The following is a 22,422-nucleotide window of genomic DNA, read 5'->3' as shown; positions in this document are numbered from 1 at the left end:
AACTGCATGTGATATATTGAATTCATATCATTTAACTGAACAGTGTTCTTCGGGACAAAGTTTACAGTTGTGACAGATATCTGTAGTTACTTACACATATACTTGTGTTATGGCAGCTATATTGATACGTTATCAAAATTGACTTCCATGTGTTCTCACCCAGTGAGGTGGACCAATGACCAGAAGTCCTGGTATAACAGGTTGAGATGTATGACTGAGCTGCAAGACTGTAAATACAGTGTGCCATAATGACATAGAACACAAATGTGTACCAGGTAATCTCTGAGCATGTGTATGCATGTGTATGTTCAGCTGAAAGGCACACAAGTAATAACATGGGTCACAAGCAGTCTCAAAAAAAGGATGTGCATGTTGCACATGTGTGCAGCATCACTGTCACTGCATACAACAAAATAAAACGTGTACTGCTACTGTTTGTTGCATTGCCATGACACAGATATGGGTACTGCAGTAGGCATGCTTATCACATAATAATCAGAGAAGTGTACAACTGTGTTATGACCCACTGTCCATGCCTACCACTAACAGCTATATCAACACCCATATACACTGGATATCAAAGTGTACATACCTCTGTTGGAATGCCAGGTCTGTGTGCCATATCCCAATGAGACCACAGGAAGTCATGTCAAAAATTTCTCACCTCAAATGTGACCCATAATCTGTACAATTCTATTGAAAAAGAAACAAAGCTGTTTCATGGAAGGTGAGCACCCATTGCCAAGTGAAGATGTGATATGACGTTAGGGTACAAAAACAAATGGATGCTGTAATCATCTCAGCAGGTGTTTGCACAACATACCAGTGTAAGGGTGTGCACACACATTCAGCTGGCTTACTGTACTGAGTATTACATCCCATATGCTGGAGGGACAGGTTCATAACCCAGAGACTACCCATGCTATGGAATAGACTTCCCATACATGTTAAGCAGAACATCTCACTGGCCCTCTTCAAATGAAATCTTGATGAGTGGATGGGAAATAGAAAAATCACCACAGGGATCACTTTAGTGGCTTTACTCAACAGAGGCACTAGGAACTATGGTCAGGTGTCATGATGCTAGGGAAATTCCATGGGCTAGGCTTGTAAAGGTTCCAGGGCCATTAGTACACACCTATGAACCTATATGTTTCCACAGGGCAGGTTGTTATGTTCTCTATTGAACTGAGCAGGCTATAGGACACATCACAGGTGGGGATTGCGTTGACATGTGCTTTTGTGGGGTCATGTTCCAATTGCACAAGTACCATGCATTGTAACAGGGGTGTGTACACTTCATATCCACTGTAGCTATATGGAATCAGCAGCACCTTACCTGTACAACCATTCTCCACCAATGATAGAGTAATCCCCCTTGGTGGACACCACCAAGACACAAAGCACATAATAGGTTGCTATAGTGGCTATATAGGGACACATAGGTGCAGACCAGAACTTGAAAGCAAGTGCACCTCTATATGACCAAGCATGTAGGTTCACAGGTGACCTCCTGTAAGGCTGACTATGACTATCAGACATATGCAAACCACCAAGGCCAATTGCAACCATGTCTACACATATGTACGCAGTCTCAGAAATAGTAAAACAAGTCAACCTGTACTGGGGGTAAAGCACACCTCATACACACATGCTATGGATACAGGCAACCTGCAACAGACAGGATAGGCAGGAACAGTGGCACCCTGTCCACAACAGGAGTACAGGGGGATATGCACATCACCCACACTCCTGTCCACATCAGTGGTGAGCATGGACATAATGCTGACTGATGGCAACAACAGCAAGTCTCCATGGGGCATGAGAACATCACAGTTTGACTCCTACATGAACACAGACATGTACTCACAGTCCCATCACACACTACAGTCAAGCACACTCATGCCACCATCAACACACCATCCACATGGAAGATGGCCACTGTCATCCCTCTACACAGAAATTAATGGTGTGTAGTGGATTATGCCATTAAGGGTCCAACACTGGGGGAACTGGACAGGTCAGGGCCAAGAGTGCAATGCAAGATGTACAAGCCATGATAGAGTACAGTGTTATGGTATAGTCTGGATTATTTGCAAGTAATACCCACCATTGTGCACGTGGACAACTGTATGAGGTCCTCTTACCTTTTTTCCTGTTTATGTCTTCCAGGTACAATGTCCCAGGAATGCCGACCCACCTACCCACATATACACACCTGGAAAATGATAATATAATCCAGTTCCTCATAGTCCATCATGTATTCTCTTTGGGCCCAGGGCCCAGGATCTGCAGGAGAGGACAGCCATGTGGAACAAGCTCATCCACAGGGTAATCGATGTTGGCCTGCACAACCGCAATTATGAGCTGGTGCAGCATCGCTGCATGGATCTGATCAGCCACACCCATCAGCATGCCACTGCAGTTAGGAGGGACCAGCTAGCCACAGGTGGGGGTAGTGCCATCCAGCCCACCACTGACACATGCTGAGGAACTCCTTGCCAGCCTTGGGGCACCTGCCTGCCAGCCAAGCCAGCAAGCTGATGACAGTATTGTGGATGTGGGTGTCACCCACACAATGGATGAGGAGCGTGCAGGTAAGGCCCTAGGGCACATTAGTAGACCACTATTGCTTATCCATTTTCATCCGTAAAGTATCTACATGCATATGTCAGATACAATAGTCTGTTGCTGCAGTGTAGTAATGAACAGATGTGCATAATCTCTAGTATTGTGGGTTTGTACTGTTGATGTGCTGAAATGCTGATCCTGCCCTGTACCAATGTCACAGGTGTGGCTACTGACATTACGTCTCTCACACAACTATTTAGGTCCCTCTGGTATACAACTGGGGCAGCAGCATGTAGCTAGTGAGTATAGAGTTGTTTTGTTCAGGTTTGCAAATACACCAGCCATGTTATAGCCATGCTATTTGCCATGTACAAATTTAACGCACCTACCCATAATGCATGTTGTACGTGTTCACTTATTGTTGCTGTTAATTGCACTCCATCACAGTGGTCACCATGGTGGCATATCTGAAGGGTATGTAAGAGTCCTGCAGTATACCTAACAACCTGTCAGGGCAAGATGAGTGGACAGATATGAACATAATGGTAGGACAAATGGCCTACAGTAGGGACATGTCTGAAACATTACCCTTGTACAGTGGCTACAACAGTGTATGCACCACTATTACAATGGCAACTGCTCTTGATCTAAACAGCAGCAAATCACAATACCACATTCCACACCTTTTACAACCTGTAATGTGATCCTAACATGAGCAATGAATGTGCAATATGGAATCCTATGTTAGGACAACAAATATGGGGAATATATACCTTAACAAAAATTGGAAGCATATGTGTGCACACACTCCAAATAACATATTGTGGAAGCAGCTTGTGAGGTGCCGACAGCATTCACTCTTCTTGAGTGCACACCTTCCATCAAGTACAGGGCCTCGGTGTCACACCCAGTAATGGTCTGCTGTCCAAGAAGTATGTCCATGACATTTGCCCACTCACCTGCAACAGAGGCAGCCATGGCTTGCACACATCTTACAAACCATGAAATGGATCCCATATCCAAAATGTAGCATTCAGGAGTGGGAAAAGTAGCCTTACATCACCATTGCATATACCATGGCAAACAGTGCAGACAGTTATGTATGTATGTATGAAGTATGGGACAACATTAATGTAGAAAATAAACAGATGTCCACCCAAAACAGATGACAACACACATGTTGCATACTGGTCATGGAAGCTGCTCAAAAACATGTAGCAACACTGAGGGACTTGCAGGAATGTCTAGCAAGTACTGCCTGTGCAGTACCTGTGTCAACAATTGCCTGGAATCTGCATAAGTGTGGCCTATGGGTTAGATTAATCAGACAGAAGAGTTGTTCCACAGGAAACATCATACAGGGCGTTCTAGAGGTAGCATATGCATAACATCAGGTCTCCCAAAGGCATGTGTTGCATGTGTAATGGTGTCATGAGACCAAGGCTGAAACCTACAGACAATATTCATAAAGATACATGTGGTGCACAAGTAACACCTCACTCCATCTTAGGGCCACCATCCCCATTTTTAACTTCCTGGTGCCAGTGTACACCTTTAGGTTTGCTGTTGGTTAGGAGGAACTAGGTAGACATGGTGTTTGGTCTTTGGAACACTGCATAATAACACTCATGTGTGGCCCATAGTTGTCAAGCATCTGCAATAAGGCTGAGGATGGGGACGGGTGTCATCCTGAAACACAACAGTGAACTGAAGTATGCATCCAAAGCTAGCTAAGAATGGCTGTATCTGAACACAGTCAAGGTCATGAATTGTGTCAGACATAACCCTGACTCCACAGCAATAGTGAAGCACTGTGTGACCTCCAAGGGATGTGCCCATGAGCTGATCATGCAATCCAGCAGAGTTTGAGGGCATTTGTAGGGCGGAGTGATGAAATAATGGCAAGTGAATATAGGCCATGCTAGTATACCCCTTCCAGGAATAGTGACTGCTGTAGTTCACTTAACAGGTGCTGTAACAAACCATTGTGTTAAGGGTGTGCACACTTCTGCAACCCACATATTATATGTATCTCATTCAGCATCTGCATGACTAACACATTTGTTTGATACTGCATTGGATTACACAGGTCATATATCACATATCAGGTGTGTGTAATGTTACTATATGCAGTATTGTGGCCCCATTGCATATCATGGAAGAGGCTGGCATGTCAAAAATGGTGTGTACACTCCTCATATCCACATTAAGCTTTGAAGGTTATCAGTGTATTCAGATTTTACTGCTCATACATGCACTGCTGATGATGAGATTTGCAAATCAGAGGCCATGCATTAACTATCGACATCAGTCCTCATATCATCCCAGGTATGTGTCAGACAAACACACAGGGGCTGTGAGAAAACAGAGCAAACATAACTGCCACACATATACACATTCAGCAATGGTGTGTACACTGGTGAGGTATGGTGCACAGCACATACCAGTGTGCTGTACAGGCGCACAGCAATACTGTGTACATGGGTGCAGTGTGTTTCAGGGGAAGACAGATTACCTACTAACACCACTCATGCATCACAGAGATGTATAATGTTGGTAACAAGGATTGAGTACGGCTGCAGTGCATGCTGTTGAGTGCCATATGTCATACATGTTGAATGTTGTGTAATGTGAGTTCTGTGTAATATCTTTGTGCCACCTCACCTGTAAGTGTGTGTGTGTGTGTGTGTGTGTGTGTGTGTGTGTGTGTGTGTGTGTGTGTGTGTGTGTGTGAGAGAGTGTGTAGAGGTAAATCATAATGTACAGGTCTTAAATTACATTTTTTGTTTGCCCCTCCTACAGGCAAACTGATGTTAGTGTCCATAAAGACTCTGCCAATGATGATAGGCATGGTAAGGCACAGGCAGGGTTGTCAGGGGCTGAAGCTGTGCCATCGGTTGACATTCCGCTTTTATCCATCACATCCCCAGATATAGTCTCAATGCCCATACATACCCCATCACCAGTGGCCATAGATGAGGGACAGTTGGCGGGTGGTGGCATGGGACATGGCAAGTGTGTCTGTACACAGCAGCCATAGCTGGATGACTGGTGAGGTACCACACAGGCAAATGTACAGGGGTGCTCATAGGAGGGCTGCTGGCCATCATGCCCCTGGCAGAAGTGCCACAACAGGTGTCACCAGATGCATGTTTTGTGCCATCATGGAGGCATAGGCACATATAGAATGTAACACCAGACAGAGTCTAAGGCTCCAGAGGGCTACTCATTCTGCTGTACTTGACAACATCCTTGATATTGCAGGTGATCACTGTCATTTTGCACGGGTCCTGGATAGATGGTTGGGTGAGATGGTGGGAATCCTCGACCATGTGGTGTCTGTGGTAGAGCATGTGGTGTGAGTAGGGTGGTGGCCACATGGACGTAGGTCAGCAACACCAACAGGTGGAGGTCTACATGGATGTGAAACAACTCACGGCTGCTCCTGTAGTGGCAGTACCAGCATCAGCACTGCAGAGGAGGTGCTTTCCACACCACAATGCAGCAGGCCATGTGTCCATGGTCCTGGCCCATCCCAACAGGGATATGGATCCAGTGGACAATTGTCATCATCAGGGGAGAGTACCATATCTGCCTGGTAGTGCCCGTGAAACCCCTGGCAGGCTGAGTTCCCGTATCCATGGCCAGAGACAGTGAGCTGTACACCCTGCCATGTGCGGTCTGCAGATGTCTAACAAACCCCTGTATAGGGCAGCCACATGGCAGACATATGTGCATACATACACACGCACTTCACCAACACAGCTAGAGCACCTCCATACCTACACTAACCACATCTGCACAGCCCATTTAATAAAGAACCCCCTAACCCACAAACATGATGTCAACTAAACAGCTCAGCCTAGGCCTCTGGCAAACCCGCACCACACCCTGTGCTATGATGATACCTGTGCCACATCCCTGTCATCCATACCATCAATGCAGGGACATGCTGATATGGTTCTGATGCACAGGGTGAATTTCCTAAGGTTTAGCAATGTAATGCTGTTTAACATGTTTTCAGCTGGACTGATTAATGCTTATATGTCAGGGTGTGTAGCTGTCCAGTCATGCTGATGCACTATAGCTGTTATTAACACTGACTGTGGTCTCCATAATGTATTCTGTTTGGGTTCTAGGTGTCTATGTGTCAGCAGGATGTTAGTCTGCTGTCCTGTCCTACAAGGGATACAGCACTGTGGTGACACATTGACTGTGCCATATCCCAGATACAGCTGAACACAGGTAACAGGCCTGTATAACAGTTACTGCATGTGCCACATGGCTGATTGGTCTGAAAGGGGGTATACAGGTGAGTGCATGGTAGCTGATATTAGCAGCTCTTCTACAGTGGACAATTGTAAGTGTACTAGGTGGCACACACCAAATGTCCATGAATAAGACACACACACACACACACACACACACACACACACACACACACACACACACACACACACACACACACACACACACACACACACACACACACACACAGGCTTTGCTGTTGATGCAATACACAGAGAATACTGTTCACATGGATGTACTTCATTTTGCAGTGAACTCATTTTGACCTATGTAATTCCACCCAGACCAAATTGCCAAAACATCACATCAGGGAATAATCAGTTTGCCAGTTTAATGTAATTGACGATGATACTGGCAGGGTATATGTCCTCTTCCCCAATGTGGTGCAATCCTGGAGTTGGTAAACATAGGTGTGGGTGGCACAGCCCCCCCACTTTAGAGGGTGTGGGGTGGCATAGAACCACACATAGTGTGATTAACAACTGCTTAACCTGTTAATATAAACTATAGAGTATAACAGCACACTAAGCAGGGGGATACCCACAGCAATAACTCCAATGTGAGTGGCTGTGACCACAACAACCAGCCTCATGTATATATACCAACTCCGGTATTGCTGTACAGCTGTACATTGGGGAAGAGGGCATTTACACATCCACTACTAGTTTTGTTTGAATGTATTTCCACAAGATGATTGCTTTGAAATGTTACCTTTAGCCAGTGGTTCTCGGACAGATGATCTCCTGGGACATATATTTTCTGCAAACTGACGTAGATCCCTTCACGTACACACACACTTATTTGGCAACACTGAGAGTAGGACTCCTACATAGGTACTTATTGCTACTAATGTGTTTGGCTTTAATTGCACACACTACAGAGCTTTTAAGGTGAGGCGTGTCCCGAGTTTCCTGTTAAGTGAAGAACATCACCAGGCCTTGTACAGTATGGTAATGGGGGATGTACTGGGTGTTAATGAACAATACATAGTATGACATACTGTCATATACACATTGACAAACACATACAGTCATAGACACATTTGACAGACCTGGGTTTTTCAGTGCTAACTACCTTGTCAGTGAGTCCAATCTGTTACAGAGATTTTGCACAAAGCACTGCAGTGGTGCAGCAGTAGCATTGTCGCCTCACAGCAAGAGGTTCTCTCATTCAATTCTTGGCTGGAGTGCCTTCTGTGTGGAGTCTGCATGTCCTCCCCATGGTCAAGTGGCCTTCAAAAGACATGCGTAAAGGTGCATGCCTTCGTTGAACATTGGGTGTCGAGCTGGCACCTTGGCACCATAAAAATCTACTGCCAATCATTAGCGGACCAGAGTTCTGCTGTGGCGACCCCTAACTGGGAAAAGCCAAAAGAAGAACCACATGCATCATTTGGCTGGATAGTGTAATCAGTTATCTGTATGGTTGATGGTAACAGCGGTCTCATACAGTGGACCTTGGGAAATATACTTGGGGTACCATGGTGTAAAGACAGTATACCCAGCACCCACATCCTACATTGGATAGTGTACTCACTGAAACCCATGATAATGCTCTGACATACCCACAATCACACATTGACCAAGACTGCAATACAACCCCTTGTCTATCTAATCAGTGCTACTACAGGGATATGAATTTATTGCACATGCCACATGGATAGTAGGGTGAGAGTTTGTCATGGCTCTCCTAATGTCAGCAGCATCACTATCCCTTATAATGTATTGCAAGGTTTATTGTATTTGGAGAATGTGGCCTCAGAATGCTGTTTCCTACAAATATGCACACTCACACACATACACACACTTGCCAAGACTCAGAGGGTAACCCACACCTATCTACCCATTTGTACAACAGTGTTATGCTGGTACTGCAAGCTCCAGGTAGCCCATGGGGTGAAGAGTGTAACAAGATACATTTAATGTCAATTACAGCAGCAGCCATTTCTAGGTATGGCAATGGGGGTGTAGTGGGTGAGAAGGCCCTCAGAGTATTGTCAACTACACGTTTACAAACACACAGACATTGTTATTCTCAGTAATGCACACTGACAGATTTGTCAGTACTGGGGTCCATAAGTGCAGGTGTTTCTAGATGTGTACCAGGCTAATGTCCATGGAGAGATGAGAACAGTAGGGCATATGAATACACTGGTATCATGCCACCTGACATTTTCTCAGCAGGCCATCTATCAACCGATGCCACTTGAGTGATCCACAGGGTGACAGTTAAATTCAACATCCAGTCATCTGTTTTTTTCTTGCAGAGGGCCAGTGATGTGCTCCAATTGACATGTATGCATATGCAACATATATTACATCACATGGCCAGTGTCTGGGTTAGAGACTTGTACCCAAGCATGTTCTGTTGACTGTGGCAGTCTGGTGGAGGCATCCAGGCCATGTGGTGCATACAGGGTGGGGTTTCCTAGCTGTGGCATTCATAACACAGCTGGGCAGACATGTCAGTGTCAGTCAATCATAGATTGCCTGTAAGCAGCCAAGATGGATACCTGACATTTGCACATCTGTACAGAGGCCAGACAGAAATTAGCTACCCAACAGGTTATGCATTAGGATGAATGTTTTGACAGATAGATGTCTGACACTTATAGCTATGCCATTACTACATGACAGCAGCCCTCAATGACATGTCCTAGACACATAGTAGTCTACAGTTAATATCCACATATCAGATCAATATCCAATAGGAGATACTTACTAACATATAGATCACACACCAAGAGCATGATAGTCAGTACTCAGAGTCCAGATTTGCATGCAGGGGTGTATGGTTCCAGTACTGTAATCTACTCTTACTTGGAAAAGCACTGTTAAAAGTAGTAATATAATGATACAATACATGCACGTGTGACTGCATATAACCTGGGATACTACCCATGCATGAAACACATACAAAGAGAAAAGATTGTTGTACTAGCCATGTATACTCAGGTGTCTCATACAGTATACTTACACCCCTTGCTACTTTAATGACAGCACATAGAAGCATGTTATGTATACTGAATTAAATACACTTACTAAAGATGTCATTACCGTACTATTTTATCAGACTGGAATGTGATCACTGGTTACCAGGGCTGAGTTATGCTTAGCAGGTGTAAGCATTGCTTAAATGTAAATGCTAAGCACATTTACGCACTGGTAAGTGAAGCCTACACGGTGTAAGCGCCTATTTGTTTAACTGTACGTTAGCACTGCTTACCATCGCACAAGCCCACACAAACCCACTTAAAGCTGCTTAAAACTGCATTAACCAATCTGTATCCAACAGTCCTTGTTCTGCCTAGCAACAAAATAAAGAGCCCTTGCAGGTCTTGAACCCAGAACCCTGTATACTGGCATCACACCAGTTCACCACTAACCCATTTGAGCTGTGAAGATGTCAGTTGTTTTTTCAAATATATCATTCAGTACACATACTGAATAGTAGTGAACAACTGCTTTGATTACTACAATTGTTTAGTACTTGTAATTGAAAATAGTGTTGAATTAGTCATGTTTTTATATCTAAATATACACATATCAGATATATATGGTGGGATGCATCTGGGAAGGAATATACAACACTCATGTTTACACATAAGGATATATATATATATATATATATATATATATATATATATATATATATATATATATATACACATATATATATATATATATATATATACACATATATATACATATGTAGATATATGTATATATGTACATACACACACACACACACACACACACACACACACACACACACACACACACACACACACACACACACACACACACACACACACACATATATATATATGGATAAATAACAGATGCCATAACATGTATTGGAATCATAGCTCAGCATCATTAGTCACAACCTCTTAGTGCAAGGGAATGCAATGTCGGTATTGCAGGTATAAATGTAGAATGCTGCTACAGTAACAGGGATTGTGTCAACAGACATGTTGTGTAGGAAGTAATTTCTGATACTGACATATACACCATCAGTTACTGACAGACATCATAAAATCATCATAGTGAAGTACTACACAAATCACAGTAATGATCATGTGGAATACAGCAGAAATATGACCAATAAACGTGGACAGTCTGAAACAGTCTGGTCAGTCCAGAGGTATACACAGAACTCCTTAGTGCAAGAAGTGTGGCCCAAGCCTGACAAAGGGGATGTTTACAGCAATGAAAATGGGGATATCACACAAATACTGGAATAGATAAGCTCACACAGTTGATGCAGTCACACTCTCCTGTCTGTCTTAACACATATTAACAGAAGGAGCAGAGGTCCCAAGCCCACATACTTCCCACTAGTTATCGACATATATCTTCACAGCATCCCACTGCTTTTTCAGAAATACTCAACACATATGGTGGCCAGGCAAGAGTACATCTGACAAATATCTGGACATAATATCACACTAGGTAAATACACTAAGCTGCTAGGCATGTCACAAAGCACTGTACAAACTACAGACAGACTGCCACAACACTGACCCAAGTTTCCTATGGGGGAATACACATGTACTTGCAAATATAGCAGGCACTACAGGCGTGTAACAGCACTGAGTAACAGACACCAGTGTGAAACATGCATACCCACAACCAATCTCAACACAGTCACATTATGGTTAGCCTAATTAATAGTACAGTATATGGACTATGTGAATAAAACCATCCTCATATTTGCCACTCACACACTGACCCTATATATATATATATATATATATATATATATATATATATATATATATATATATATATATATATATATATATATATATATACTTACCCAATTCACAGTGTAGTCTGATGTCTGACTGTGGTATGGGACATGTCTCAGTCTGGCCCTACAAACATATACACTGATAGGGTACCAGAAACTGGAGCAGCATGCAATGTCAGACAGAACAGGACCAAGAACATTGACATCTACCACAGTCTATACACAGGCCAAGTAACATATTCACAATACACTGCTACACAATACAGACACTCTGTCAACAATCACCATAAGTACACAGACCTCTCTACTGTACAGACTACAACAGAATGTCCAGATTTTGTCCTCAAATATAAGGCCTACTCTACATAACATGTCTAACAATCTGATAAATCACTGGCTTGTTATCAGGAATGATGTCAGTAAATAATGATATACTGTACATATGCACCTCTTACTGCATGACATATGGACAAAGGGTGACAGCCTTGGGGGGCAGAAGCACAAACACAGGCTCAATATTGACATATGGCTGTGATAAACTGAGAAAATTCCTGGTGTAACAGGGTTTGTTGTGACATATCTCTTCTGGGGGATATGAAGTCAGTAACACACATGGATGTCACCATGTACTGACTGCAATTATCAGAGTATGCTACTGCATTTCTAATGATAGGAAATGTGTGAGTAACACACCACATCTAAGACTCAAAACTCTGGCCAGTCTGCAGATAGCCCTACAGGTGAGAGTTTCCTCAACCACATAACACTGTCATGCCAGACTTTAAATCATGTAGAACAGCCATATCCACACAAAACCTGTTAAACCAACATTACTTCAAATGTAGAACAGCAATACTTATGTTCTGTCCCCATGACTGAAACATCCCCCTCCTGTTTGTTGGCCAGTCTCCACAGTGTATGTCATAAGAGGTATTTCCAACTACCCTCTGTGATGCTGTTTGTCAGACACCCACATGAAGTCCTGCTCACAGTGAAGGAAAAGGGTCATGAAGTGCTTAGTCATAGGAGTGTGCTTCCATGAAATTGACTATAGGAATGATACCACAGCTATTCCACATGCAATTAGCAAGTGGGGGTCTCCAATTCATGCACAAGCCATCAGCTGATCATGAGCATTACCTACAAAAGTCAAGCTGCTACCTATACAAAACATATGTACTTTTCCACATCCACCAGAGAGGGAGAGATAGAGAGAGAGAGTGCGAGAGAGAGAGAAAGAGAGAGAGAGAAAGAGAGAGAAAGTAAGAAAGGAAGGGAGTAAGAGCCAAGTGTGTTTGTGCATGATCCGTGGGTGGAGGGTGGTATCTGGGTATTATAACAGTTGCCTATATTGTTTATTAATCCATACTGTCACATAGTAATTGCACATGGCTGTACACATTTATGGCTGTGGATTGTCTATAACAACTTCTACAGTGTTTGAAAACTATTGTCCATGTAATGTGGACATTGGGACACATAGGTCCTCAAGTATAATGATGTAGCAAAACCCAAACTTCAACAGATACTGTCATTAAACTATCATCCCAAAACCCACACATGATACTGATGACACACACACACAAACCAGTACTGAGTTTCAAACCCCTACATGACTATGTATTGCTACTACAGTGTTAAGCAGTTATTGCACATGCCACAGAGCTTACATGTTCAAGAGCTGTCCAAAGGTATCTTTGAAAGTGAGTGGTAAGGGAAGTGTAGTAAGTGTGAATGTCCACAAAATCAGGTGTCAACAAAGACACACACACACTCTGTCACAGAAACACACACATTATGACAGTTGGCAAGATCAGGTTTAGAACTTCTACCTAACTAGTTTGCTACACTACAGTATTACGCAGTTATCGTAAGCACCACAGAGCTTATAGGCCTGAAATATGGCCAAAGGGTTATTTCAAGGTGACTGACATCAGCAGGCATGCTAAAGCATGGCAATGGGAGGTGTAGTGAGTGTGAATGGCTTCAAAATCATCCATCTCCACACACACACACACACACACACACACACACACACACACACACACACACACACATACACACACACACACACTTGCCAGTACTGAGATCCATAGGTTCATTGCTTCACAGGTGTGTAGTAGGTGAATGGTCCTGAAGGCTGTACAAGGCTAGGCCAAGGGAATACCTTGGCATCAGACCACATGACAATAGTCCCCAGTGTGGCTTGGGGTGTAGGCCCTGGAGTGGTCCCCAGGGGTGGGTATTGTATTCACCACCCACTCATCTGGGTTACTATTGTGGGTGGCCAGTGATGTGCACTGCTTCCCATGTATGTGATCTGTATTCCTTAACATGGACAGTGTCTGGGTTGTGCACATGTCCCACACACATGTTCTTTGACATGTGGAAGTGTACTTGAGGTCTCTGGGGCATGTTGCGGGGACAGATCATTATCTTCTGATGTAGCATTCCTGACCTCAGTTGGTGAGACCTGTCTATGTAACTGATGTTGTGCTTGCACCTGCATTGACAGCACGATATGGGTATTCAGTGGAGTTAGTGGCATCTGTCCATACAGGGCATGTGTATAATGCATGGTATTCACTTTGTGGGTTACATTTTCAGACTCTACAGTTGTTGCAGGCATTCAGTGGGGAACATAGGAAAAGGGCAACTGTACAGATTTATTTGCTTACTGAGAGGATGGAACAGGGTGCCATGTCCTTTTACTTTCTGGATAACACACAGGAGATGTAACACATCAAAGTACTTTCTGATGTCATTGGCACTGTTGTGGTCAACAGGCATACAGTCCACTGCAATCACACCATGGTTACTATCTGTGAGGCAATATGCATGGAACTATGAATATGGTGGTTGTTGCCTAGCCAAGTGTATTTGTGTATGAGATGTGGGTGGAGAGTGTTCTCTGAGTAATAGAAGGGTTGCCTATATTGTTCACCAATCCATAATGTCCCAAGTAGGGCTATGGATTGTTTACACCAACCTCTCCAGTGTTTGACATCTGTTGTCCTTGTAAGGAGGACATTGTGACATACTAGGTCCTCAACATAATAATTTAGCAAAATCCTCTTCACAATGGATCCTGTTATTACACAATCACAGCAACCTCCACACAGGATACCGATGACAGATAGACAGACAGATAGATACACACACACTTGCCAGTACTGAGACTGAAACCCCTACCTAGCTATGTATTGCTACTATAGTGTACCACATTTATTAAACAAGCCATGGAACCTAAAGGATGGATGTTGTCACAAGGTACTTCTAAGATGAGGAACATCACCAGCCTTTGTAAATACCGGCATTGGGTGATGTAGTAGGTGGGAGATCTCCAAAAACATTTTGCCCTACACACTCACATTTACATTTACCAAGGGTGAGGTTCAAACCTCTATCTAGCATTCCTTATGGACCAGTATGTTACACAATTACCACATGCACCACTGACTTTACATGGTTTAGGGTTGGCAGCAGATACTTCTAAGGTGGATGATATCTGCAGGACTGCTAAAGTCGGGCTCTGAGATGTGTACTGTGTTTAAATGGGGCCAAAATCTTTGAGGTACAGACATACATATGTACACACACAACACTTGCCATGGATGAAATTCAAACCCATACCTATGTAGTTACTGCTACTACATTATTCCACATTTATGGCATGCACCATGGAGCTTACATGTTGGAGAGCTGTGCCAATGTATCTTTGAGGATGACTAACATCAGCAGCAGTGCTAAAGGAGGGGTAAAGGGAGAGTAGTAAGTGTCAATGTCCATAAAATCAGGTATCATCAAAGACACACACACTCTCTCACACAGTTTCACATTTGCCATGTCTGGGATTAGAACTCCTATCTAGCTAGTATGCTACACTATAGTATTATGCAGTTATCACAAGCGCCACAAACCTTATATGTTAGAGAGTTCTCCACAGGTATCTTTGAAGGTGACTAACATCAGCAGCAGCAGTGCTAACGGTGGGGTAAGGGAAGAGTAGTAAGTCAATGTCCATAAAATCAGGTATTATCAAAGACACACACACTCTCTCACACAGACAAGCACAGTTTCACAGTTGCCATGTCTGGGATTAAAACTCCTACCTAACTAGTATGCTACACTATAGCATTACACAGTTATTGCAAGTGCCTGGGAGCTTATATATTGGAGAGTTCTCCTCAAGTATCTTTGAAGGTGAATAACATCAGCAGCAGTGCTAAAGGAGGGGTAAGGGGAGAGTAGCATGTGTCAATGTCCATAAAATCAGGTATCATCAAAGACACACACACTCTCTCACACAACCACACACAGTTTCACAGTTGCCATGTCTGGGATTAGAACTCCTACCTAAATAGTATGCTACACTACAGCATTACACAATTATTGCAAGCACCACACAGCGTATGGGGCTGGTGCTTATCCAAAGGGTTATTTCAAGGTGACTGACATCATCAGGCATGTTAATTAGGGCAATGGGACATGTAGTGACTGTGAATGGCCTCAAAATCTTTCATTGCCATGCACACACATACCAAATTTCACAGTTGCCATGTCTGGGATTAGAACCCCTACCTAACTAGCTTTCTACATTACAGTATTACACACATATCACAAGCACCATGCAGCTTATAGGGCTGAGACATGGCCAGAGGGTTATTTCAAGGTGATTGACATCAGCAGGAGTACTAACATAAGCAATGGGAAGTGCAGTGTGTGTGAATGGGCCATAAACCATTTCTCTGGAAACACATGCACACACTCAGCCACACTCAAATTTTCATTTGAAAGGACTGGGTATACACATTCTAGCTGAATACTGATTTATACTATCGTGTTACACAGTTATCACAAGCACCACAGACACTATAGGGCTGAGGGCTACCAAAAGCAATGTTTACAGTGATTGACATCAGCACATCATGTGATATCAGCCAATTGAATGTGTGGTGGGTGGGACAATCCTCATAATGGAAATCTCTCTGTCCCTGTCTGTCTCTTCCCCACATCTCTGTGTGTGTATGTTTGACATATTATTGTGTGTTGGCCTTGGATATGTATGAGTATTCCTATCCAATGTGTGTGCAAAGCATGAATGGTGTACAATGTGGTGTGTATGTATCTGTGCCTGACAGATATGTATAGTCAACTGTGTTGTCAGACATGGTCTTCATTTCTCTAAGTGTAGGAGCATGCCCAGTATGACCTTCTGTACTGACTGTGTGAATTCATTCCAGGTAGGTTGTACTCCAGTCCAGGGTTTGGTGTTCTACACCTGCAGCTAGCAACCTGTTTCTGCAGGATATCTGTAGATAGGTTGACAATACGGAGTCACAATGGGTGACAGATAATGGGATACTGTAACTATTGTGTCAGTGCTGCTTGTGTTACATGGTTGGTGTTAGCAGAGATATTCAGACATATGTACTGTTTTACACTGTGATGTATTATGTCATTAACTACTGACAGATATGCTTATTTGCTCACATTAATTTCCTGGGGAATACACGATGAATGAAGCTGTGTCCAGTATTGTGGTCTGCAGCCTACATATTCTTGCACACTCATGACATTCTGGTGGAGTAGCTGCAGACACTTGTGGATGGGCCTGTGTCCAGCACCTTGGTACTGTAGTGGCTGAGGATCCCCTTCTTGTGCATATATCGATGTAACAGAATGGCCATATCCTGCTGTGGCCATACTTCTCAGCTGTACAGATTCACTCAGATTACCCAGAGGCAGGGCTCATATATCTGGTCAGTTCCCCTTCACATTGTGTTTTACAAGTAGGTTTGTAGCCACCTATTACTGGAATTGTAGGCAGGGGTAGTATGGGCACACATCAAAGTTTCAGACTTCACACACTCCATGAAGTCCATGCTTCTACACCCCCCACTCTGTTATTCTATCCTCTTCCTTACATTATGTGAACGTTATCTGAGAAGTATCCTTATAGTTGTCCCTTCCTCCCAGCGGTATTTAGGGGTCAGCCCACAGTTCATGCAGTAGGACATGCTGGGCATGCTACTGGGATTTTCAATATGGCCTTGCATTTGTGTTCTGTTGACTGTGTTATGTTGTTAGTTGGGAGTCCATGAGATAACATACATAGATTCATAGATTCATAGATTCATAGATTCATAGATTAGTACTAAGCTAACTGCCCTTGCAAGCCATTTTAAGCCTAGCCAATTATCCCTTGTGAGACTCAAACCCTGCACCTTGTGTTTGTAAGGCAAACACCTTAACCATTAGGCCACCCTCCCAACCCTCTGTCACCCATTGTGACTCCATATTGTCAACCTATCTACAGATATCCTACATTAGCACTATGGGTGAGGCACAGGCATTTGACAGAGGACTGTAGGCCATTTGGTAGTGATACAGGCCATCTGTAGCAGGCCAGTGCATTCTGTCACTCCTACATTACTGGGCTGTGAGCCACTGGATTCCCCTGGGGTGACAGGGTAAGTGTGCAAGTTGTTAATGGCAATAGTCCCTGTCCATATTAATTAATTGGTCTAGATGCTGGCAGGGTGCTGCCTACAGCTAGGGACACACCTGCATGGGACACCTCTTCAGCATGCTGCATTATGTGGGTATTCCCATACAGAAGTGGGGGTCATACTGTACTCATTCCCAACAGCAAGGATATGACCTGTGATAAACCTGTGGCTGATGGTGGGTTGAGCTGAGTGCATGTGTGATATGGAAGCTTTTTGCAGCTGACTCACAGATATAGCTTGGACATTCCCCTGATGCTGCCTTGTGTGTGGACATAGGCAGTCTCTCATTACTTCATAACTGTGCCTTTTGTGGTCTGCCACTGATTCGCCAGACTACATCAGTATTCCATACTACACAGACAACTAATGTGCTGCTAACCTGTATGTACAATTCCAAAGGTGTGTGAAGTTGACAGTTACATTTTATGTACTCTGTCTAGGGTACTTCCACCTTTGTACTGTATGTATGTCTGGCCCACATCCATGGCATATCCATCTTTCAGTCGGTGACAGATATTGACATCTGGACAATGAGTATGGATGACTGCTGACATGGGTATTGCTGAGAAGCATTGTGGTTGGCACTGCAGTTGTCAGAACATGGCCCTGTTATCAACAGTACTGGCTATAGGCCACCGAGACACAACCCTCCATGCCTGCATGCTGACCACTTCCAGACAACCTAACACACGGACCCCTGTATATTGTACACATGCAACAATCTAGCCTGTAAATTGGGCCAGATCAGGTAATCTGTGCTCCACTGTTATTAAATTCACATGTACATGTTACTGCATTTGTACATAGGATTGTGGGGGGTGGCACACTTGACAACTTTAAACATTTGCTATGACTATACTGGTATTTCAGGTACTCTGTTGGCTTCCATTTCATTTTGTATTCTGACCTATCATGCAGATTGGAGGCATATCGGTAGAGTACAGATCTTAGGTTTTATTGACCTACATTTCAGTTTCAGACTTCTTACCCGTCAGAACTAACATACAACTGCCAGACCTGTTGTAGTCTGTCTATGTAGGTCTGGAGGGGGGCTGTTCACCATTGCCATCAACTGGAGGCCTTAGCCCAGCCTTTCTTTATGGTCATCTACACCTGTCCTGCTGGCTGAGGCTGTTGTTGGGTATGTGAGCCTCACTGATATGCATGTGTGTGTCCTATGGACACATATTTGGCCCACTACTTGTACTGCAGTGGGATTTTTCACCTTGTTGATTACTGCCTAGTATGTTGACACCAGTATTTGTTATGGACTACATGCTGCCCATATAGGTGTCCAGAATCTGCTGCCATCCCATTCAGCCACCCGATTCCTTTGCATGCTCATGTCCATACCATAGATACAACTATCAGAACATACTACTCCATTCAGCAATTGATAGGAAGAGTGACTTACCTTGTGGCTGCGCCAGTACTGAGAATGGTGCTGGAGGGCTGACTATGTCAGATGCACATAGTACACTCCCTATACATGGTAAATCACAGGTAGTGTCATGTTTGGCATCCCTTTTATTGCATGTGCGAGTCAAAGAGAGGTGTCATTCCCTGAGTTCCTACTGTGTCAGTGTATGTGCTATGCGTTGCCTCTTTGTCAAAGCCTGGGCATACTGGGCATGCCTCCTTCTGCCTACATGGGCAGGCTCAGTTTGTTCCTCCTCAGAGTCCCTCTGTGCATGTGATGGTCTTGGCAATGGTGGTTGGCTGTGTGGCCTTTCCCCGTACTGTTCCTGCTGCAGCTGTTTCTGCAGGATCATATTGTGTAGCATGGCACATACAATGAACATTTGTGTACATGTAGCTAGACAGTACTGCAAGGCTCCACCAGATATGTCCAGGCAGCGGAATCATGACTTGAGCATCCCAAACACACTCTCTATTATGATTCTGGTTTGTGTGTGTGCCTCCTTATGGAGTTCTTGTTCAGGTGTGTGTGCATTTCTGAAGGGTGTCATCAGCCATGGCTCCAGTGCGTAACCAATATCCCCCACTAGGTGATCATATGGGATGTCCCCACTGGCAAATGACTCGTGCAGCTATGTCAAATGCCAGATGTGGGAGTTGTGATTGCTTCCAGGGCTGCCAGCACAGACATTCAAGATATTCGCACATGACCTGGAAGTTGATGGAGGGGAAATCCTTGTGGTTTATGTAGACCCTACCCCACTCACCGGGTGGTGCTTTGATGTGTATGTGCGTGCAGTCTATAGCACCCACTACTTCAGGGTATTCTGCTATTTGGTGGAAGAGGCACATATTGCTGGTTAACACCTCATGGGTGTTGAAGAAATATGTATGCTCACTGGCATGTGCTGACATGCCATCCAGGAACTGGTGGAGTACCCTGGATGCTGATGCCTGTGAGATTCCCTTGATATCCCCAGTTGGCCTTTGGAAGGTACCTGTGGCTAGTATTCTTAAGCCTACACATACCTTGGTATCCACTGGGATGGGTTCCCCTCTGTTGGTTCTGTGTGTGAGGCATGGCCGGCACAGCTCAACAATTTGCTGTAGAATGTCTCTGTCCACCCTATACTGCTCTGCTATCTCCAGCTCATGTAGCCCCTGGTAGGTTACCCTGGGTTTGTACACTCTTCTCCTTCTCCTCACTGTGGGTTGGTAGTCAGCATTCACATCCTCACTACCCTCGGCCTCTTCCACATATCAGTCTGTGTACACCGGTGGTGTAGAGTTTGTGGGAAAAACAGAATGAAAGGTGTTTGCATAGTTTATAGTAGTGTGCTCGGCTGGGCTGCTGCCTATGTAATTGGCTGATTCTGATACAGTTCAACTGCCAGCTATGCTAGTCCTCTTTGATTGCCTTCCTACTGCTGTTTTCTCTTCCCATTGCTTTCCTGTTTAAGCCCCAAGGCATGGCTCACATACCCAGTGCTCAGATGTGAACAGAGCTGGTATTTCCTGCTTTTTTTTTTTTTAACCTGGTGCTCTGCACACACACCTGTTTAGGCAATGTAAACACTGCTAGGCAGCCTCAGACACACACCCTTCCTTAGCTGTGCTTAGCTAAGGGCAAACACGGACCACAGAGCTCCAATTAGCTTACAGCATGCATGACACTCCTCCTTATGAGGTCATCAACCTCTTATACCATGTTGTTATTGCACCTACACGGTTGGGTGAAAGCTAACACTGAGAGGAAATCTGTGATTCAGTATTAATCCCCTCATTTGGATAAAACAGAATGCTAATTCATAGTTACCACACTCACACTGAGCCTTGCCCCTTAGCAACCACTATTCCTTGGTATTGTTGTCTTATGCATGCCATTGACTATCATGGCAAAATGCTGATTTGGGTTTAAAAGCTTATTTCCAACTTTTTTTCTTACTTTTGGGCCGATCCTGTTTGCGCACCACTGGTCTACGCTCAAAATCGCCCCCCCAAAAAATAAAAGTTATTTTTTTTTACAATTTTGTAACTATTTCTCATGGTAATGGCCATATATTTGGCCATTGGCATGCCTATTACATTGAATACATGCTTTCTTTGGAGTTGTCATGCCTCCATTTTGTAATTTGCAGAAATGTATTCAGTTAGTAACTGAATGCATTTCTGTAGGTTACACTATTCCTGCACAGACGCCTGCCTGCTTCCTGGATTGCTAATTCACCTCATTTGCATGTTTTTCACCAGCAAATGGGGTAATTAGCATAAAGCAGTGATGTCCATGCAGGAATAGTGTAGGAGTGCTCATGTACATCTCGGGAGCTTGTTCCTGGATCACTCATCGGCCATATTGCATGCAGCAGCTCTTGCACTATTCCTGCACTCCGTGTAGAGCTTGCTGAATCTGGGGGACTGTGTTTCAAGATATCAATTTCATGCCTTATATTTATAAATCTCTCAAAAATTTCATCTGTTTGTTTACTGCAACTGTTAATATTTGTACTAAGTTGACTATCACTTAAAAATTGATTGCATACAATTCCATTAAAATATTAAAGAAACTGATGCATTGGAAAATAATATAGTCAGGTCACATTTCTTTAGTGCATGTTCTGAACAACTCAACAGATTACATAAATTTGAGCAAGGTTGGATTATGACCAAGAAATGTAAAATATTGAGAGGTGCTAATGATTTTAAAAATGGCCATATTTTCCATGACCCAAACAGTGAACAAAATCAATATCTTCAACATCTAATAGTCTGGAAACTAAGAAAGTTACAACCAATGGAGTAACTGTGCATGGAGAATTTGTGCATGCCTTAGATTTGTTTGAAATGTAACCAACTCAAG

The sequence above is a fragment of the Protopterus annectens genome, chromosome 3.part1 (genome assembly GCF_019279795.1).
Source record: "Protopterus annectens isolate FY-2018-M chromosome 3.part1, PAN1.0, whole genome shotgun sequence".
NCBI lineage: Eukaryota > Metazoa > Chordata > Ceratodontiformes > Protopteridae > Protopterus > Protopterus annectens.
The sequence above is the reverse complement of the archived record's forward strand: the minus strand, read 5'-3'. Positions refer to the sequence as shown.